The following is a 16,687-nucleotide window of genomic DNA, read 5'->3' as shown; positions in this document are numbered from 1 at the left end:
TAACAAGGCCCACCTGCTAGAAGGTCCACAAAAAGGCACGCAGGTGCAGTGGGCACCTACCTGCTCTACATCCGTGACTCCCGGCACCCTCTCTCAGCTGGTTTTTTTATTCAAGCTGAACTTACGTATTGTGCTGCCATATTATTAATCTTTTTTTCATTTTATCTGTCAGTAAATTATGGGCTGGAGGCTCCATTTTCCAGAAGATGGTGAATGGGGAATAAGGAAAGTGGAGGTGAATAAAGAAATTATTATTTGTTGACATTTTTATGTGCATGATTTATTTTTGTTTTGTTTATTTATTTATTTTTTTTGACAGAGAGAGTCAGAGAGAGGGATAGATAGGAACAGACAGACAGGAATGGAGAGAGATGAGAAGCATCAATCATTAGTTTTCCATTTCGCATTGCGACACCTTAGTTGTTCATTGATTGCTTTTTCATATGTGCCTTGACCGCGGGCCTTCAGCAGACCGAGTAACCCTTTGCTTGAGCCAGCGACCTTGGGTCCAAGCTGGTGAGCTCTTGTTCAAACCAGATGAGCCCGAGCTCAAGCTGGCAACCTCAGGGTCTCGAACCTGGGTCTTCCGCATCCCAGTCTGACGCTCTATCCACTGTGCCACCGCCTGGTCAGGCTGCATGATTTATTTTTGAGTTGTGCCAAGAGTAATATTTTGCTGTCGGGGTTGGGTGGGTCGGGGAGCTTGGCAGGGGCACTGAAGGATTGAAAAAAATGGAGAAGAAAGTCATGGACACGGACAGCAGTGTGGTGATGGGCGGGGAGGTGGAGAAAGGGTTGGGGGACAGATGGTGATGGAAGGAGACTTGACTTGGGGCAGTGAGCACACAATACAGTGCACAGATGATGTGTGGGGAATTGTGCACCTGAAATAATTTTGTTATCCACTGCCACCCCAATGAATTCAATAAAGAAGAAAACAAAGAGATAGATTCCTCTTACAACACACACACACACACAAATCCTGTCTCTTCTCTATAGAGAGACATTGTGCTTCTATCAGCAGCCCTTTTACCTTGGAAATGCACATGTACACCCTATAAAATGTCACCCTAATTAGCTTTTCAGCCGGTTTTTCTCTAGATTAACGTCTTAAGTTTTTTATCTGTGTGTCATTAGGAACAATACCAATTAATGAGATGTCACATTGGAAAGAATAACAACTGGGGCCTAAATGTGGTTCCGAAAAAGGACGGCCTGGACTTCTTCATGCCACCGGCTCATGCGCCCGGCTTATAATGCCTGTTTTTCTAGTCTTTGCTCCTGGGCCAAAATAGCCATTCCAATCTGTTTGTTGCTCTCAGCTCGGCATCATTTGTTTCCCGATGAAGGGCCTGCGAGACTCTTGTTTGCCGGCATCCACAGCTCTTACTTTGTGTAGGTGGGTGTAGATCAGGGGTCTCAAACTCGCGGCCCGCGGGCCGCATGCGGCCCGCCCTCCAATTTTGTGCAGCCCGCAGACTAATCAAACTTCGTGGATTAGTCTGCGGGCCAGTCTGCGTGCCGCATGCGGCCCGCGGGCCCGAGTTTGAGACCCCTGGTGTAGATGGATGTTTATATAAAATGGCTACTTTTTCTGATCCACAGATTAAGTCACCTTTGTCTGACAAATGCCAGGCGACCAGAAGGACCAGGATGCTGGAATTTGGGTCTTTGTAAAATGTGTGGCATGTACTTCTGAGAGATGCCCTGTGTTCCCTCACGGCTATAAACTTCACAGATTAGTTGGGTATGATAACCATGTTTTTGGCTCTAGCTCAGCGATTTTTTTAGCCAGTGTGCTGCAAGAATTTTTAAAACATGCAATACCTGACTATTTAGTCAGGGATACTGACCTCTTTTCCCATGGACTGTAAAATAGAGTGACAACAGCCAATGGTGTGAATGAATCAAAATTAGACCTATTTTTTTTTTTTTGTCAGATTGGCAAAAAAAATATATATTTTTTGGTGTGCCGCAGAATTTTAGTAATTAGTTTATGTGCACCACGAGATAGATGGGAAAGGTTGAAGATCGCCGCTCTAGCTGGTTGACTCGTCAGAGGTTTAGCATGTCATGGACCCCACACAGCCCTGTGGGGAGTACTGTTTCTCCTCTCTCTCAGAGGAGTTGTGGGAGAAGTAGCCAAGTGTTAATAGGCGTGAAGAGGGGTTCTGGAGGAGCTGAGAGCCACGTGATCGCTGGCTGGGCGGGGAGCCCGCTGGAGGAGTGGGCCCCCTGTGAGTGGGACTTGCGGCGATCACAGTCCCTGATGGGTAGGTATCTCTGGGGCAGTGGTCTACCGTCAGTGGCATCAGAATGACCTGCAGGGCCTGACCTGTGATGGTGCAGTGGATAAAGCATCGACCTGGAAATGCTGAGGTCGCCGGTTCGAAACCCTGGGCTTGCCTGGTCAAGGCACATATGGGAGTTGATGCTTCCAGCTCCTCCCCCCTGTCTCTCTCTCCTCTCTGTCTCTCTCTCTCTCTCCTCTCTAAAATGAATAAATAAAAAGAAAAAAATTAAAAAAAAATTAGAATGACCTGCAGGGCTTCTGGAAACACCCATCGCTGGGCCCCACCCCAGAGTTCCTGATTTGGTAGATCTGTGGCGGGACCCACGATTTTGAGTTTCTACCAAGTTCTCCGGCGATGCAGATGCTGCTGGCCCCGGAACCCCTTTGAGAAGCCGAGTGCTGGGTCAGGAGGCAAAGGACTCTGAGTCTCCCCCAGCCCCGAGTCCACTCTGATTTAGGGAAGAACTGCAGAATTCTGCTTATCATAACTCCCATATTTTGTATAGCATCTCCACATTTGTAAATCACTTTAATAATATACTTTGTTTCTCACAACAAAACCAAACCGCGTGAGGTAGGCAGGATGGGATTCAAGCCTTGTACAGGTGGGGGAAATCCGACCGAGACTCTTGGGTAAGGAAGTGACTTACCCAGGGGGCGAATAGCAGAGCCGAGATTTGCATCTGGGTTTTCTTACTGTGCCTCAGTGTTCCCTGTCTTAAATGCCAGGGAAAAGCTAAGGAACATGTGCTCTGATAGCAGTCAAAGTTTGTGCTAATCACCCCTCATCCTAAAACAGCTTTTCATTTTAGAAGTTTTGGATTTACGGAAAGGTTGTGAAGATGGTGCAGACACTTCCCATACGCCCCACACTCCGTTCCCCCTTGACTACTGATAGCGGTTCTGATGCTGGTTCTGGTGGGGTTCTGTTGCGATGTCGAGAGAAAGGAATTTCAAATGACCCACAATTTTGAAAAGCTTAGGCTTTTGCAGTAAGATTTATTTGGGATTGAAATAAAGGGTTGATCGTAGGTATTGAATGTCTCATTTCCCTCAGTCTTACCAAGAAAGAAATCCAGAGTTGTGTTTATTAAGACCAGTATAAAAACCAAAGTCCAGATACTCTGTACTATGTTTTAGCCCAGTGGTTTTCAACCTCCAGTCTGTGGACTGGTGGCAGTCTACCAGAAATTTTGTGCTGGTCCATGAAAGAGTTACCACCCTTTCATACAACATCCGCCCATATCAAAGCTCAGTCCAGTCCTGTCACTGCTCAGAGTACTTGGTACCCTGGACACCATCTACATAAATTAATTTCCTTGGCATGTAGGTTTGTCTATCCTCCCCCATCTATTTACCCATTCAGTTAGTATTTATTTATTTATATATTTATTTATTTTTGTATTTTTCTGAAGCTGGAAACGGGGAGAGACAGTCAGATAGACTCCCGCATGTGCCCGACCGGGATCCACCCAGCACGCCCACCAGGGGGCGTCGCTCTGCCCACCAGGGGGCGATGCTCTGCCCCTCCAGGGCGTCGCTCTGCCGTGACCAGAGCCGCTCTAGCACCTGGGGCAGAGGCCAAGGAGCCATCCCCAGCGCCCGGGCCATCTTTGCTCCAATGAAGCCTTGGCTGCGGGAGGGGAAGAGAGACAGAGAGGAAGGGGGGGGTGGTGGAGAAGCAAATGGGCGCTTCTCCTATGTGCCCTGGCTGGAATCGAACCCGGGTCCCCCGCACGCCAGGCCGACGCTCTACTGCTGAGCCAACCAGCCAGGGCCTCAGTTAGTATTTATAATCAGTACGGATTCATGAGTGTTTATTTGGGTTATAAGCCAATAGACCTTTAGTGATTTCGGTGTGCCAATTCTTCCAACTTTGGCTAGTAGTAATTTTTCCAGTTGAGTCCTGTGTCCCTTTGACAGAAGCCCATCATTTGTCAGTATTTGAAGTGCATCCTTACTTTCAGGCACTACAAGATGCTCAAGGCTCATCTTGTATAATTCCTTTCGCGGCCCTCGAGTTGTATTTTTAACATTGGTCTCAATCCATTGAATTGATTTCACCGTCTACTACCTTATTTACCACCCACAGTGAAAAACATTAAAAGGTCACACGTTAAAATGAAGGAAATTGGCACCTTGTATGGTGAAATGGCTTATGCAAGGTTGCACATAGCTGTTAGCAAAGCCAGGGACATGACCATGACCATGACATTTTCTACCAACTTATGCTGGCAACAGAGGCGGATTTAACAGCGGGCACACCAGGCACATGCCCTAGGCCCCGACTTCTGAAGGGCCCCGCAAAACCCCAACTTGACACTTTTTTCTAATGACACCAAGTTTGCTTTCTCATATGGGCAATTTTAACATTAGTAATACATAACGTTTTTTATTTACTTAAAAATATGGTTAACATGTGTTTTTATTTTCCCTGTCTCTCTCTTTTTTTTAAAGGGGCCCAATATTTTTTTCTGTGCCTGGGGCCTCAACCGACCTTAATTCGTCGCCTCTGGCTGGCAAATTCTGCCGTTCAGAACCTGGTGCAGCATACTCCCCTCCCCCACACCGTGTACGTAGGCAGTCAGATGTGAACACAGCTGCATGTGCCACTGTCTACCCAGGACAGATACCAGCAAAAAGGGACAGAGGGTACTGGCCAGATTCTTGGGCAAGTCCGTGTTTTCCTATCAGAATGCAGGTTTGTAACGGTTAACGAGGTCAAGATCTCCAGAACCTGACTGCTGACCCGAGTGCTTTGCAGCTGAGGTTTGAGCACATGATTGGTCCCTGTTTTGTGGGGAGGTGGGGTCGGAAGGGAATCCACACTCTTTGGTTGTTCCTCCTTTTCATGGGGGAAGCAGAATGATGTGAATTCAAACCACAAAACCCTCAAATTTCACTTGATCCTATGAACTCCTGGGATTGTCCATACAGACAGCTGAGCAGACAGGTTTTTGGTGTTCTAAAGGCCTATCCAACCTGGTATAGGATCTGATGTGATTAATTAATTACACCAACAAGCTTATTTCTTTTTAATTTTTTAAAAAATTTTTATTGATTGATTTTAGCAAGAGAGGAAGAGAGAAAGAGAGAGAGAGAGAGAGGAACATTAATCTGTTCCTGTGTGTGCCCAGGACCAGGAATCTAACCAGCAACCTCTGCTCTTCAGGATGATGCTCTAACCAACTGAGCTATCCGTACAGGGTAGGCTTATTTACTTTTTTTTTAAAAAAGATTTTATTTATTAATTTTAGAGAGAAGAGAGAGAGAGAGAGAGAAAAGGGGGGAGGAGCAGGAAGCATCAACTCCCAGGGGAATCAACCCTTGGGGTAAGCCCAGGGTTTCGAACTGGTGACCTCAGTGTTCCAGGTTGATGCTTTATCCACTGCACCACCACAGGTCAGGCCAGGCTTATTTTCTTTTGTGGGAGGAAATAATTCAGCTGTCAAAAGATCCTTAGATGCAGGGAATAATAAAGGACAAACATTTCACATCACTGCTCAGATGTTCCATTTCAAAAGATATTTCTCAAGTTTTTAATGAAGAATTATTCTTATAAAGGCGTTTAAAGAAATAAGGCAGCAGTGATGTATTAGGACGTTTTGTTTGCAATAACAGAAACCCATTCAGTTGAAGGACAATTTAAAAGAAAATTTATTGTTTTATGTTGCTAAAAAGCCTAAGAGTAGGGCTAGCTTCAGGCATGGCTGGATCTAGGGGCTCAAATCATAAGGGCCTTGTTTCTTGCCATCTCCTGGCCTGTTTTTATCTGGCTTATTCTCAGGAGGGCTTTCTCCATGTGTGTACCTCTCATCAGCTACAGGCTTATTTCCCACATGCAAAACAGTTCTGTTCTGTAGATGCGTGTTGCCTCTGATTGTCCCTGTTTTTGGTCATGCCCCTACCCTGAACCTGGGGACGGAGCTATAAGGTTATCACTGGCCAGGCTGGAATCAGGGGAAGGGATGGTTTCTTACAGGAAGATTGAGGTTCTGGCAGCAGAAGGATGAGTTGGCTGGACAAAAGTAATGGATGTCCGTCCTTTACGGTGCTGTGAACACTCAGGGCAAATGCTTGATGAATGAGTAAATGCTCAGCTCTGATGCTGTCCATGCCTATGTTTGTTTAGTCCCTTCCCAAGCCACTCATTTATTTTGTGAGTTCTTCTAGTGAGACCGCATGGTTATTCTTTGATTAATGACTAGCCTGTCTGCCTGCCCTTGTTAGGCCCTCAGCAAGTACTCTTCTTGCTGTTTTTATGGCTAATTTCAAGGCTAATTTCAGCTATTCTTGGCTCGATGTTGGTGATCCTCTCTTTAAACTTGCTTGATTAGGTCAGTGTTAGACAATTTTTGTTTGGTTTTGGCTGAGTGCTCAGCACAGGTGCCTTTAATAAACCCGCTTTGATAAAGGAGGTAACTTCCGATCTTTGGTTTTTATGCCATTCCTAGCTCAGATTCTAATTCTATGTCTTCCTTTGGTAAGGGAAAACAATTTTTTTTTTTTTTAGCATTACATGAGCCAAGAATTGCTAGCTCCAGATTTTAATCGAAAGTTTCATTATTCAAATCTCTTGCTTGTTTTCATTGTTGCTACCTTGCCTTCTGCAAATTTCACTACTTATTAGCGCCTTTGCCTGAAGGTGGACAAGATGAGGTCAAGGGTGTAATAAAACCTCGACAGCATCTTTTTTCTACTTTCTAGAGCAGGGATCCCCAAACTTTTTACACAGGGGACCAGTTCACTGTCCCTCAGACCATTGGAGGGCCACCACATACAGTGCTCCTCTCACTGACCACCAATGAAAGAGGTGCCCCTTCTGGAAGTGTGGTGGGGGCCGGATAAATGGCCTCAGGGGGCCGCATGTGGCCCGCGGGCCGTAGTTTGGGGAAGCCTGTTCTAGAGGGTCCACTTACTTGGTGATGTTTCTGAGCAAAACCTGTTTTGTCCATGGACCAACATAAACTGTGATGGATTATCGGTGAATTCCAGTTAATCCTTTCGGTCTCTCCTTTTATAATAGGACGTTGAGAGTTGGCTGCAAAGTCATCTCCTTCTGGTGGTTGCTGAGACTACAGATCTTTTCCCATTTGCCGACTTCTTCAGTCCTATTGGGATCAAGTTAAAAATGAATTAATGCCACATTCAGAAGAGGGTAAGTGTTTGGGGGGGTCTGTTCGTCAGTCCCAAGGGGCCTGTTATTTCTGTATTTCAAAGCCCAGTAGAAAGATTTTTTTAAAAAGTCTGTCTCTGTTGGCACAGATAATTGAGTTTACTATACATGGATTTTATTTTGCCCATTTCTGTGTTTATTCAAAGCATTGCTTGACTAGTTCAGTGCCATCAATTTTTTTTCCTCCTTTTTAAAAAAACCTCCGAAGTACTTGTATCTGGGCTATGGCTAAAATTCACAAAAACCATTTCAATTAGGTTTCTCATTCATCCTACACTACATCAGTAGGGCATGTCTTTGTGTTATGGGGATATTTTTAGAAGACTAATGAGGTGGAAGGGTTTGTGTTTCATTTCCCTTCGTTTCCCTCTATTCAGACACCTGCATTTGTCATTAATTACTGCTGCTGTGACACGTTCTCTCTCTCTGTCTGTTGTGCAGTGTTTTAAAATAATATTGGGAGGGGAGCTGGGTGCTGAGGCACATGTCTGCATTGGAATAGTTTTTCTTTTTTTTTTTTTTTTTAGCTCAACAGAAGGCTTATTTAGGAGTAATTGCTACTTTGGTACCATATTAAGAAGGTTTCGGGTTTTTCTTCGTCTTTTTCTGCACTGGTCACTTAGTCCCTGTAGTGGATCTCCTGTGGTCACCTCTCTCTCTCTATAATTTTATTTGTTGATTTCATGAGGATGGGGGAGTGAAAAGTATTCAACACATAGTTGCCTCACTTCAGTTGTTTGTTGGTTGCTTGTCGTATGTGCCTTGACTGGACAAGCAAGCCCAAGGTTTCAAACCGGCGACTTCAGTGTTCCAGGTTGATACTTTCTCCACTGCGCCACCACAGGTTAGGCAACTTAAAAAAAATTTTTTTTTGTTAAATAATTCTGAATATCATTTGTGGCCTCCGCATTATTTCAGGAATAGACAGTGGCTTTTTCTGCAATCTCTATTCTGTAGTAGGCTCTTAGGTCACACCAATGCAAAGCTGTTGGGTTTGCAGGTAGCGAATGCTCACTGACATTTAAAAACATTTATTCATGAAAGGTATTTTAAAAGAAATATATTCTCTTTTGGAGTTTTAGCTTATTGCTTTTATTTTAGGTAAACTTTTTTTTTTAAGTGTAACACATACGCAGCAAAGTATACAATGCATGGATAGTTTAATGAGTTTTCGTAATAGGAACGCATATGTGTAACCAGCGTCCAGGTCAAGAAACAGAATAGGACCTCTTCTTGGCAGCCTCCTTATGTCGTCCCCAGCCTCTAGGCCTAACTCCCAAAGCTTTAGCTTTGCCTGCTTGTAATTTAAAGCATTCTTTGGGTCTGTGAGCTTCACTCATACCTTGATGTGACATTGTAGTTTATTTACTCCCTTTGCTATTAGAATTCCATTATATGAATACCAAAATTTGTTTTTTCGTTCTACGATTGATAAACATTTGAGTTTTTCCCATTTTAGGCTGTTACAATTAATGCTGCCATGAACATTCTTGTACAAAGCTTCTGGGGAATGTGTGCATCTTTATCAACTATACACCCAGGAGCGAAATTTCTGGGGCACGGGGCTGGCATGTGTGTAGTGTTTGTTGATTTACCTCTGTTTCCGAACTGATTGTGCCTGTTTTCCCCAGTGGTACACGACTTCTAGGTCATCTACACCCATACTCGGCATCGTCTTTTTCATTCTAGTCATTCTGTTGGATGCTTAATGGTATCTTGTGATTTTAAAATTGCATTTTCTTGATTACCAAAGAAGTTGATCATCTTTTCCTGAATTTGTTGGGTATTAGTACATTGGTTTTAAAAAATACTTTTATTTTAGTTATGTCGTTTAGTCATATAAGTCACAGCCACAACCTCAGGGTTAAACAATACCAGATAAAAAACTCAAAAGAAGGATTTTGTTAGCATATATTAAGTTGTGACATGAACTTTTAGGCTAAAGGGCAAGTCTCTAGGTCTTTATTTTATCACGTCTGTCACTAGACTTACAACATTGCTTTGGAAGTTTAAGGAACATGTATAATGAAAATTCACTGTTTCTTTATTTCTAATTCACTCTTTTATCCCACTTTATTGAGTGAATGTGTTGACCATCATAAGAGATGCTAAATGGAGAATTTTGTCTTTAACTCTGAGAAGCTCACATATGTACATGGTAGAGTGAAATGATGCTATTCTGAAGTCCTAATAATGTGTCCTGGGCACCCTCAGAAAGGAGGTATTCAGTTCTATGGGAGGAATACAGGAACATTTCATAAACATTGAAATGCCTTTGAACTTGACTGTGGAAAATTTTTGTGAGTGGAGGTGAGAGGAATATGCATTTTCCATAATGTGGCCCATTTGGGAAATAGTAAATAGTTCAGAATGGCTGGATTATAGGATGTGCATAAGGATATAGAAGGAGAAAGTCAAAGGGAGTGAAATATATTTTCTTAATACTCAAAGAGAGACCATCAATCAAAAAGGAACCAAACACCTCATTAGAAAAAGCAGATGAAAACACATGGGGATGCCATTTTTTACTATCCTATTTGCCAAGATTTAACAACATTTGACAAGAGATTATATTGACGAATGTGTGGAGGAATAGTCTTCGTTTGTGGCTGAAAGGAAGATGAATGGTTATAAATTCCTGTGGAAGACAATCTGGCAATCATTCTCAAAACTGAAAATGTGTGTGTTTACTTCTTACCCAGACATTCTCTTTTAGAAATGTACCTTATAAATAAATAGCTTACGCATGAGCAAAAGGCTGTAACGGTGAAAGGTTGGAAATAACCTAAATGTGGGAGACAGTCCCCTCCGTTCAGTGGATTCTCTTGCAGCCAGTGGGAAGGGAGGGAGAGCTCCCTCTCTACTGATATATGGATATGAAGCAGTCTCCAAGATGTATTGTTAAACTGGAAAAAAAAAGGTGTAAAACAGTGAATAGATAATAGCAGCATTTGTGTAAAAACTGGGGGGAAATGCACGTATATCTCAGAATAAATATGATTGTATCAGTTGCTTCCTAAGAGGAAAATTAGTTGGTTGATGGAAAGAAATGGGAGAATTTTTACTGTATACTCTTCTGCAACTCTCGAATTTTGAATCATATAAGTGCATTATGTAATCAAGATAAATCAAATTGCTTCTGCCCCCCCCAATAGGAAATGAGATTATAGAGGATTTTGAGTTACAGTCTAATAATTATACTTGAGCATAATCTGTTAGGGCTTATAAAATTCTTTTAAATTCAGTCCCTCATTTAATCTTCACAATAACCAACTGAAGAAGCAGTTTTTATTTCTGTTTTACAAATGAGAAAGCTGAGATGTGGGTATTTAAGCAATTTGCACAAAATCTTTCAGTGACTGATATTAGATTTGGGAACGTCAAGTGTATTATTGAAGAAATAGCTTTGTTGCTTATAATTTTATTAGAAAGACTAAAGGCAAAATATTAGCCTATTTTTAGGCTTAATGGATACGTAGCAAGTAATAGTAGTTGAAGTTTAGTGGTTTGAGGAGTTTATTAGCAATTTTTATCTAGATCTTTGTGTGAGGACAGCATCACCAGTGTGACCAAGTCTCAGCTCTGTCTGGATCTGAACTTGGTTTCAAAATCTATTGCTGGGTGAAAAAGTTGAAATTCATAAAGGAAGAAGTGATTGAAGGCTTGGTAAGATTTTGCTTAATGCAACCTGTGGATTTGTTTTGGGAGTTTAGAAAGTGTCAGCCTTCTTTTTATTGATGAAGAGAATTTGTTTCTCACAAACCTTAGTTGATGATGGTGAATTTTTTCTTTCTGCATCTGCTTTGCCATGATTTTGGCAAAGGCCACAGGAGTGGATTATGTTGCTTCAATAGCACTGAGCCCTTTTCTTTCAGAGTATTACATTCCTCTTTAATCAGATGTATAGGGCCTAATCAGGTACAGAGACTGGAAGTTTCTAGAATGCTCTGAGTAACAGTTCTACCCACTTGGTCTTATTTGACCTTCCCTGCACCAGTCATACTGATGAGCAGCTAGAACATTGTGTTGAGTGTTAAATATTGGGTGGGGGATGAAGCATTGATGACATAAGAAAAAAAAAGAGATGTGAACAGATGGCCCTGGATCTCACTACTTCAATTAGCGGGGCCAGCCATAACCCCAGAACCTAGCGTCTCAGTAGAACAAAGAGAACCTATTTTAAAAGGAATTCAATCTACCTCAGGAACTCGGTGAAAAGAAATCAATGGCTGAGGGGTAATCAGGTTTTTTATTTTTTTAAGTGAAAGGAGGGGAAATAATGAGACAGACTCCTGCATGCACCCAGACTGGGATCCACCTGGCAACTCCCCCGTGTGGGGCCGATGGTTGAATCAACCAAGCTATCCTCAAACTCCTAAGGCTGATGCTCAGCTGAGACCAAACGGGCCCCTGGCTGCGGGACGGGGCAAGGGAGAGAAGGAGGAGAGGGAGGGGAAGAGGAGTAGATGGTCGCTTCTCACGTGTGCCCTTATCGGGGACCGAACCCAGGACTGCTTCACGTGGGTTGATGTCTGTCCGCCGAGCCAAGGTAAAAGCAGAATATAAAATTATATACACAGTATGAACACAGTGACAAAATACATTCGAACGGTGACTAAAGAACGTTTAGGGATGGAATGCAGCAAAAGTATATAATTAGTTCTCACTAGATGATGGAATTGTATATTTTCTAAAATTTCTAGATAGAATGAACTGTATTGTCTAGAATTCTAAATATAATGAACATGTATTGTATTTCTTAAATCTGGGGAAAGAATGGGCTTCTTAACCTGCAGCCTAAAGGATTGTGCTTCATAAGGATTTCCTTTCTTGAAGACTTAGGTGCTAGGGAGGATTACTATGGCCACACCCCTGCCTTCCCTCCTGTTACAGTGCACCCCTGTCCCTATCCCTGTGGTCTGAGACCATCTGCCAGCGCGTGGGATTCCAACCTCGGCTGCTTATTGAGGGGCTTTGCCTGTGGGTTCGGCCTCTCTGCCCTGCATTATCCACTTCTCCACCTCCTGGATTATTCCCATCAAGCCCTAAATGTGTAAACTACAGCCTGAATCCAGTCCCTTCTCACCCACTCCTCCCCGGTCTGAGCCCCATCATCGCACGTTTGGTTTACACAGCCGCTTCACGGGCCTCTTTGTTCTTCTCTCCTCACTAGCAGCCTGTCCCCCACGCCGCAGCCAGGGAGAGTCACTAGATTGGACACTGCATGAGGACAGGAAATCCGTGTCCTGTCTCCCACTCAGTGATCTCCCTGGGGCTTTTATCGACGGTGTTAGTCAGACCCTTCCTCCGAGTGTGGTCTAAGGCAGGGGTCCCCAAACTACAGCCCGCGGGCCACATGCGGCCCCCTGAGGCCATTTATCCGCCCCCGCTGCACTTCCGGAAGGGGCACCTCTTTCATTGGTGGTCAGTGAGAGGAGCACATTGACCATCTCATTAGCCAAAAGCAGGCCCATAGTTCCCATTGAAATACTGGTCAGTTTGTTGATTTAAATTTACTTGTTTTTTATTTTAAATATTGTATTTGTTCCCGTTTTGGTTTTTTACTTTAAAATAAGATATGTGCAGTGTGCATAGGGATTTGTTCATAGTTTTTTTTATAGTCCGGCCCTCCAACGGTCTGAGGGACAGTGAACTGGCCCCCTGTGTAAAAAATTTGGGGACCCCTGGTCTAAGGTCTGTCGCAGTGACTGAGGAAGCGTTGCAGGTTGTCAGGAAGGCTGTTTTCTTCATGAACTTGCTTTGCCTCTCATTTTGTAGCAAGGGTCATCCTGGGATACACGCTACAACCTTTTGGTTCACGCCACTGAACATTTCACAGAGTGCCAGGTGGCACAGACCATTTACTAAATGGAGCCTTGGTGGAAAGTGACTTGAAATTTGTACTCATTCAGTCAGCATTAATTGAGCATCGATGGTGCCAGTTCCTAAAACAGGGAGTGGATATCAATCTAGAGCTTCTGATTAAAATGAGCTTCCTTCCTTGGCTATAAACGGCTTAATCAGTGGTACAATCTGACTGCTTTGTAGCAAGCTTAATCCTTTTTCTGTTCATCTGTTTGGCTTTCACACTGAGAATAGTAACAAGTGCTCAATTAATAAATTCCTATCTAAGATGAAGATCAAAGATTCAATCCTAATTCAGCTGCCGTGCAATATTTTCACGAGAAACACTTAAACCCAAGTTCTGTGCAGCCTTTCCTGCAGGGACAGGAAATGAGAACTTGCTGGTGTAATTACCCTGAAAGGACCCCCAGGGAAGAGGGGCTTGGTAGGTGGATAAGGGCTAGCTCCCGGCAGAGCTGACAAATGGTTATCTAGCGGGAACTGAGCTGTCCACTGGCCTCCAGGACCGTTAGAGTGATGAAGGAGAACTAACCGGTGAAGGTTTTTAATCTTTTCATCTTTTAAGATTGTAATACCTTAAAAAGCCCAGAGTTCTGACTGGGCGGTGGCGCAGTGGATAGAGCATCAGACTGGGATGCCCAGGACCCAGGTTCGAGACCCCGAGGTCACTAGCTTGAGCGCAGGCTCATCGGTTTGAGCAGAAGCTCACCAGCTTGGACCCAAGGTCACTGGCTCGAGCAAGGGGTTACTCAGTCTGCTGAAGGCCCACGGTCAAGGCACATATGAGAAAGCAATCAATGAACAACTAAGGTGTCGCAACGAAAAACTAACGATTGATGCTTCTCATCTCTCCGTTCCTGCCTGTCTGTCCCTGTCTATCCCTCTCTCTGACTCTCTCTCTGTCTCTGTAAAAAACACACACACACACACAAAAAGCCCAGCGTTCTTGTAGCTGAGGTGGAGGAGGGGAGAGGGATTGGGGTGTGGAAATGTTTTAAATCTATGAACCCTGATGGTCCTCTTAACTTACTGATTTTGCAGACGGTTAGGGCTGGGGAATCCTGCGGATTGCCTAACCGCAACCTCCCGAGGGTTGAGGTAACGCACAGAGGTAAGAGTGTTGTAGGATGTTGTCTGTGACTGTAACTCTGCCTGGCCTGAATGACATTGAGCTAGAGAAAAATTTTCGTACTAAGCCTCTTGAGGTAGCTCCTCTTAGGCCATTCTTAATCAGTAGAGCAACACCTCCAGTTTCATCTAACTTCAGGTATTGTTTAAGGATGTTTAAAATTTCTTTTCGGACACGGGAGATCACACTGTACCTCCGGAGGTGGCTGAGGCCTCAGTCTGCCACAGTGCATTATAACGAGTGTCAAGGCGAGCACAGGACCCACCTGGGTGACCAGGTGCATGGTAGTTGTAACGTGACACTAGGCAGGTCTTGAGCCTATGGGCCTCCTTGGGTCTTCCCATCCCTAAAGTAAAAGAAAATGTTGAACTGCTGATGTTTTGCTTAGCTTCCTACATTCTTTTTCGTATTCCTATTTAGATTGCTGATCTTAACCCAAGTCAAATATTAGTCCTGTTGAATAGAATTTTGTTGGTCATTCTGGTTCCTGGGGAGGTCAAGTGCCTCCTGACTGTGGCTGTCGCAGACTTCGTCCGTGTCTGAGCTCCTTTCGCAGAGCATGAGAGAAGGGCTTGCTGTTCTTCCTCTTAGTTATTCGATGAGATAATCCAGTGAAGAGTACCCTCAAGAAGTGTTATCAATGGCACAGGAGCTCTCTATAATCTCATTCATACTCGAATAAAATGATTCCTTTTATGTTTTTAAGAAAACGAAAACATTTGAGGTCTCTGGAAGTGTTGATTCATTCAAGCCGCGAGGAGTCCTGTGGGTACTGCTCTGTCTGGTTTCCGAGCACATTTGCTGCAGGGTCACGTTTAGAGTGTTTAGTCTGGGTTTTTTTTTGTTTTTTTTTACTTGTTCAGACTAAAATTAATAAAGAGCTTTTCTTGCTCTAACCTGAGGATAATTAATACAGGTTTCTCTCCTGTGGTGCTTTTTGTTAGCCCTTACATGGAATGAAAGAATATTTTTCTTTAAGCTCAATTCTGGCATCTTTACTAGTAAACTAGGAACCTCGGGGGGGGGGGGGAGAACAAGACAGAACTTCTTGTGTGTGTGTGTGTGTGTGTGTGCGCGCGCGCGCGCATGTGCCCACACATTCACAATAATAAAGTTTAGGTCAGAAACACTAATAGCCTCTGGCTTTTGTAAACCAAACATTTTCCCCAGCCTCACAGTGTCTTTTATTTTCTTTGTGTCCACATTCAGAATCAAGGCCTCTGTGTATATATTTAATAGTACTGAGTGACCTTTTTGATTTGTATTTACTTTTAATTTTTCTCTTTTTTTGAGCGGAAGGGATCTGAAATTAAAGATAAATCCTCTATGCACAATGGAAAAAGTAATTGTGGTTTACTTTTTACTTGAGCAAGGAGTTGCTTTTATTTCAAGGCATTTTTATTTTTTTATTTTTTTATTTTATTTTTTTTCTGAAGCTGGAAACGGGGAGAGACAGTCAGACAGACTCCGCATGCATCCGACCATGATCCACCCGGCACCCCCACCAGGGGCGACGCTCTGCCCACCAGGGGGCGATGCTCTGCCCCTCCGGGGCGTCGCTCTGCTGCGACCAGAGCCACTCTAGCGCCTGGGGCAGAGGCCAAGGAGCCATCCCCAGCGCCCGGGCCATCTTTGCTCCAATGGAGCCTTGGCTGCGGGAGGGGAAGAGAGAGACAGAGAGGAAGGGGGGGGGGTGGAGAAGCAAATGGGCGCTTCTCCTGTGTGCCCTGGCCGGGAATCGAACCCGGGTCCCCCGCACGCCAGGCTGACGCTCTACTGCTGAGCCAACCGGCCAGGGCAAGGCATTTTAATTTTTTTAAGAAACGTGAAAAAAGATCAGCTGAGAACCTTTGTGAGATACATGATTTTCAACTATTAGAAGAGTCATTCTTTTTATGGGGTGGTAGCTGTTGCTTTCATATTAAATGAAGCAATTTAATTGTGTGGCTTTGGTACTATTTCATATCAATGCACCTTTTATCTGTTAACGAAGATTTAAGACTTAATTTTATATAAATATGAAACTAATGTCTTTTTCGACTCAGGTTCGGACTTTGTGATTTTGTCCCTTGACTTTTATCTGTTGGGCGTTGACTTGAGACTGTCCTTCGTGGTGAGATCTGAGTCCCAAATCACACGCCCACGAATTCTGAGCAAACTTGTTCTCAGTGGCCTTCTTTTTTTCCTTTTATCTTTGACCGAGAAGTTTCACAAGTTTGTGAAT

The 16,687-nt window shown here is 43.7% G+C and overlaps 1 protein-coding gene across 5 annotated transcripts in view; it reads left to right on the top strand.

Moving 5' to 3' along the window:
* OSBPL3 (oxysterol binding protein like 3) overlaps positions 1-16,687 on the top strand; it is a 190,140-nt gene that overhangs the window by 21,053 nt on the left and 152,400 nt on the right. For 4 of the 5 annotated variants that reach the window (XM_066240315.1, XM_066240313.1, XM_066240314.1 and 1 more), the window contains exon 2: positions 7,320-7,451. The exons of the other annotated variant lie outside the window; for it this stretch is intronic. The gene's annotated coding sequence lies outside the window, so the exon portion shown is untranslated. The remainder of the gene's footprint in view (positions 1-7,319; positions 7,452-16,687) is intronic. 5 annotated transcript variants of the gene reach the window in all.

Source organism: Saccopteryx bilineata, chromosome 7, assembly GCF_036850765.1.
Source record: "Saccopteryx bilineata isolate mSacBil1 chromosome 7, mSacBil1_pri_phased_curated, whole genome shotgun sequence".
NCBI lineage: Eukaryota > Metazoa > Chordata > Mammalia > Chiroptera > Emballonuridae > Saccopteryx > Saccopteryx bilineata.
This window is presented reverse-complemented; position numbering and strand designations above follow the sequence as displayed.